Source organism: Arachis ipaensis, chromosome B03 (genome assembly GCF_000816755.2).
Source record: "Arachis ipaensis cultivar K30076 chromosome B03, Araip1.1, whole genome shotgun sequence".
NCBI lineage: Eukaryota > Viridiplantae > Streptophyta > Magnoliopsida > Fabales > Fabaceae > Arachis > Arachis ipaensis.
The window spans coordinates 11,883,913-11,890,099 of NC_029787.2; positions in this window are offsets into that span (position 1 = coordinate 11,883,913).

Sequence of the window (6,187 nt, forward strand, 5' to 3'; positions counted from 1 at the left end):
TAAATCATTTTTTATTATAAGATAAATAGGTTAATAGTCAAATTATTTCTTGAAAGATAAGACATTTTTTAAATTCGTTTTTGGAATATTTTTTATCAAATTGGGTCATCAAAAGATTAAAATTTAATCATATTTGTCCTCCAGTCACTCTATTAACAATTTCTTTCAAATATTGATGTTGTAAAACGTTAATTGTCGCATATATAATACTTAACGTGTCTAATTGGATATTGACTAAATATGTTTATGAAAATTTATTAATTTAGTCATTTTTTTTTCCAATTACATAAATCCTATTCCCATTATGACCTAGCGACTAAAATGATAGATTTTCATAAATATATTTGGTGAGCCTCCAATTTGACATATTAGATATTATGTATGTTATCACTTTATATTTCACATTATCAATGGTTGACGAAAAAATAGTGAATAGAGTAATTAAAAGACAAATATAATTAATTCGTAATCTTAATCAATTTGATTGAAAATATTTTTTAGAGACGAATTTAAAAAATAATTTATTTTTCAGGGACTAATTTGACTGAAGAGAAGAAACAGCAACGTTTGTGGTAATTCTTCCTTTGTACGAGTGCAACGGGCGGCATGTGCATTGTTTGTGCAAGCGCGACGGCAGATGGTCGTGTCTGCGATTTATCACGGTAAAGAGGAGATTGAGAGACGTGAGGGGGGAGCATATAGCACTGCACTGTAGCGTGACTGGGTCACTTGCGTGTGTGTGTTCTGACTTGTGAGAAAGGAGAGTTATATCTAGTATTATGTTAAAGGGAATACTCACATGATGACATCTTTATATAAAGATGACATTGTGAACTCTTAGATGATTAATCAAACATATTTAGTCAATCTTATCAACTCATTTAATGGTTCACAATGCTATCTTTATATGAAGATGTCATTATAGGAGTATCCACCGATTAAAGAGAATAGGAGTGTTTAGTTTGCTTGTGTTTGTGTTATGGGGACTTCTCTTTTAAGTTTTATAGAATGGATGGATTTTACCTTACCATATTCCATGGAATTTCGATCTCTCTAAAAACAAAAGAAATGCACACTCTTATTAAACGATTTAATAGTTTAATTTTTCAGAAAATTTATTAAATAAAATATTTGATTTTTTTTTTTTATCAAAAATAGGAGACTTGAACCCGCAACTTCTTAAATGAGTATGGAAAGATTATGCCATTTGAACTATAACTCATTGGTAAATATTTGATTTTCAAGTAGCCAATTATAATCACATTATATTCAATCGTGTTATTTTCTAACCTAAAAAAATTTGAGATAATAATATTTAAGATTAAGTTGGTAAAGTATCTAATATGAATCTTGCCCGTAAATGTCAGTAAAATATCTAAGATCCTAGATTTAGTAACACTCTGCATACTGCTACAATATACATCCATGATAAGTTAAAAGAAGAAGATTCTTCTAAAACAGAGCCCGAACATGATGAACATGAACCAAATGAAGCCCTCGAGTCACTATAGGAAATTAGAAGACCATAATGACATTCTGACTATGTAATAATTTGTCATAAGACATATTGTTTTGTATCTAAAGATGAAAAGTCGTCAACATTTCAAGAAACTATACAAAGTACAAATGCTTCTTTGTGGATGACAATCATTGAAGAAGAAATGCAAGTATTATATAGAAACAAGATATAGGAGCTTGTTTTACTTCTAGAAGAACAGGAAGTCATTGGCAACCAATGAGTCTTCAAAATCAAGTGTGACAACAATTATCAAATAAAACGTTATCATGCAAGACTACTGATTAAAAGATTTGCTCAAAAAGAAGGAATTGACTTTTACGAAATATTTTTTATAGTAATTAAACTTATTACAACCAAAGTAGTTTTAGCTATATGTTCTATATTTGATTTACATCTAAAGCAACTAAATATAAAGATTTTTTTTTACATTGAACTTGAAGAAGAGGTATATATAATCCAACTTGAAAACTTTGAAGAACTAGGAAAACAAACTTAGTTTATAAGTTAATTAAATCTCTGTACAACTTAAAGTAGGAGTCGTGGTGTTCAACAAATTTAATTCCTTCGTTATTAGCTTTGAGTATAATAGATTGTAACCAGACCATTGTTCGTATTACAAGATGTATGGTGATAATGATTTTATTATTTTATTATTGTGCATAGATGATATGTTGGTGGTAGGAAATTTGATATTAAGGACTTGGAATTTGCACACAAGATTTTAAGGATGCAAATTGAAAAAAATATAAAAAATTTGGAAGATTTGGTTATTCCAAAAAAACTATTTAAAAAAGGTCCTGTGACACTTGAACATGCAAGATAATAAGTCAATTTATAGCCTATGTCCTATCAATTTTAAATAATCCTCAAATACGTATCCTGTCAATAAAGTAGAAAGATGAAAATTACTCAAGTATCATATACATCAGCAATAAAAAGTCTTGTATATGTCATGATTTATACAAGACCACTTAATCAATAAGGTTGATAAGTAGATTCATGACGAATACAGGAAAAGAGCAATAGAGTCTTTCAAGAGGATCCTGAGGTACATTAAAAGAATCTTTGATGTTGCATTATGTTTTGAGGATCTGAACTTACTATCGTAGTTTAGGTTGACTTGGATTTTGTAGGAGATTTTGACAAAAAAAAATTCCACTACAAGCTATTTGATTACACTTGTAAGAGTGTAGTAAGTTAGTTATCTAAGCTACAATCTGTTATAGTATTATCTACTATAGAAATTGAATAATCGCAGCTACAAAATCATGTAAGGAAACAATTTAGTTGTAAAACTTAATGAATAAAGATGAGCAAAATAAAAAAATATTCCAATTTTTTTGTGACAATTAGAGTGTTTTGTATATTGCAAAATGCATCTTTTTATTTAAGAACAAAAAACATAATTATTTAATATCATTTTATTTGTGAAATAGTAGAGAAAGAAAAATGTGATATACTAAAATCCACACCAAAAATGATCCTGCACATGTTATGACCAAAAAGTAATCAATGCAGATAAATTTAGTTTTTATAATGCTTGCTTACTTTGTTATAAATATCATTATTCTACAGCTATTTACTTTTTTTGTTTAGATAAGAGTTGTATTGTTATTATTAATTAGAATGAGACTTGTACAATACGTGATAGTAAATTAATAATAGCATATAGTATATTTTAATAAGTATTATATTATTTAAAAAGAATAATTTAAATATATGTAAACTAATATTAAATTTTGAGTGTGTTTTATTTGAAATATTTTGTAGTACAAGAATTTTTTATATTTGAGTTGTACAAAGTTAGATGTTTATTTGTTATTTTTATTGTCACATTCATACTTGTATAAAGCAAGACATGTGACTTTTATTAAAAATTTATTTCCTTATCATTTAATGTTTCATAATTTTGCATTCACGCACTTTTTAGATATATCAGATCAAAATCTAGAGCCTATAAAATTTGAAATAAATTCAGCATCAACACCAATCATTGATACATAGACCTCTACCCCGGCCCACATACTTCTTTAACAACTTTAGACTCATCAGATACTACACCTCTTTCTAGTAGTACTTCCACAAATCAGTCCCTTATGCACCCATATATCCCTTCCTCTCACACACATTAGCCACTACATCTTTATCCTAAACTGGTACTCTTATTCCTATGAGTGTAGCAAACACATGCTTACCACCCATCATACCCACAAATACACATTCTATGATTACAAGAGCCAAATCAGGCATACACAAATTCAGAGCTCTTTCGACTCAGGTTGTTGATTTTGTTCACACTATTCCAACAATAGTTAAGCAAGTTCTTAACTGTCCTCATTGAAAGAGAGCAATGGATGCTAAGATACAAGTACTTCAAAGGTGTAATACATGGACAGAGATGGACTCTTACCAAACCACCATTTAATGCAATAGTTATTGGAAGTAATGGGTATTTACCATCAAGAAAAATAAAAAAGGTGATATTCTCAGGTATAAAGCTAGGCTGGTTGACAAGGGATTCCATCAAAAAGAAGAAGTGGATTATGCAGAAATGTATTCACTAGTGGTTAGGCCAACCACAATGAGAGTTATTTTGACCATTGCAGTTTCATTGGGATGGCCACTACGACAGTTTGACTTTGATAATGTCTTCTTGAATGGCAAGCTCGAAGAGACTGTTTACATGGCTCAACCCCAGGGATATGTTCATACCAATAATACTTTAGTTTGTAAACTCAACAAAGCCATATATGGTTTGAAACAAGTACCTCGGGCTTGGTTCAAGACTTTGGCAGAAACTCTTTACAATTTTGGTTTCAAAAATACAAAATCTGATGTCTTATTATTTGTTAGAAACGATTCTACTAATGTTACTTATCTCTTAGTTTATGTAGACGATATATGTAAGAACACGCGTTTTCATGTAAAACCGTTTTAATACAATAATTTTAGTGCTCGGAATAGATTCAAAATTTAGAAGTTTTAATTTGAAAATATATATGAGAAATTTGGTTTCAGTGAATTTTTCTGAGTTGGAAAATGTATTTCTTTCGAAAAGTTTTTGTAAAAATGCGTACTGGCGATTAAGCCGGCAGTACCGGCTCTGGTTTGTCTAGTACTGCGTATTTTGGGAAAATAAGATTTTGAAAATTAATTTATTGTTTTGAGAAGATAAAAATAATTTAAAATCGAAAACCGAACACTAATCTTAAAAGTTTTAGCCCAAAGTGGGCCAAACGGACTAAAAACACTAACGGGTTGGACCGGACCCAAACCAGGCCCAAGGTCCAACATATATAAGCTCCTTTAATGAGCTTTTCAGCTCATTTGCTCTCCAAAAAGAGAAAGGGGCGCTGGTAAGAGAGAAGGGAGGAAGAAGAGAGAGTGCACTATTCACCTCCATCTTCCGGGAGCCATAACTTTTGATCCGGAGCTCCGATTGACGAGCCGTTTACGGCCACATGAAGCTCTCGATGAGTTCTACGTTTCTACCAAAGCAAATCTGATAAGATCTTTCTCTTCATATCCCGGTTTCCAGCCCTAGATTCTGTGCATTTTCATGTATAGTTTATGAGAAGATTTTATGGTTTCGGTTGTTTAGGTGATCTCTAGTAGCGAATAATTGTTGGATTTTACCCCTACTCATGTTGGGTAAGGTAAGGTTTTACTAAACCCTTGTGTTTAGTTGCTTTGTGTATCTTAGGTTTTGATGTTGGTATATATATGTTGTTAGTTTGAGCTTTGGTGTTGGTTGAAGTTGGTTGAGGCTTTGGATCAAGTTTGGTGGCTTCGTTTTGGTGTTTGGTGCGTTTGAGAATCGGCCAAGGTATCGTTTCAGTTTTCTTTATGAAATATGTAATGTTTATGGACACTTAGGGTAGTTGACCTTAAGATAGGATTGAATATGTTGATGTTTGGGATATATGTTTGATGATGAGAATTATTGTTGATGTTGTTAAATATATTGATTATTGATGAATGTGTGAATTATTGTTTTTGAGGAGTGTTGTTGTTATTGTGGACAAATAATGATGGATATTAATGTGGTAGTGGTGTTGTGTAGACGGGATTGAAATAATAATAATAATTATTATATGAATTGATGATGATTGTTAGTATTTTAGTGATTATGAGGGTTGATGATGAATGTTGAGATTTGTTTTGGTTGTTGAGGTTGTTGTTGGTTGATGATGATTATGAGTGTGGACTTATGATTGAATTTGGAAATTTTGGATTGGTAGTGAGATATGATGTAATAGCTTAGTAATTTAGGTGTGAAATTGAGGAGGATGATATGAAATGGTAAGATGTTGTATGTAGTAATGGTTTATGATGGTTGGACATGGTTTGGTTTGGTTTTGAATTGAGAGATGGTTAAATTTGAGGATTTGAGGTTTTGGATAAAAAAGAATTTTGGTGAACTTTGTCTGATCATAACTTTTGTCTCGGTTTTCAAAATTTGTTAAATTTAGTTTATATTTGAAGATTATTGAAAACCCTTCAATTTGATACAAAGTTTGTGAAATTTAGAATTTTGTAGAGGAAGTTATGATAATTCAAAGTTGGTGTTGAAAATCTGAAATTCTGTAAATTTGCAGAATTTCAGGATTTCAGATATGTGTGCACGCACAACCCTGCGAAAATGTTATTCTGTGTAGACACACAGAC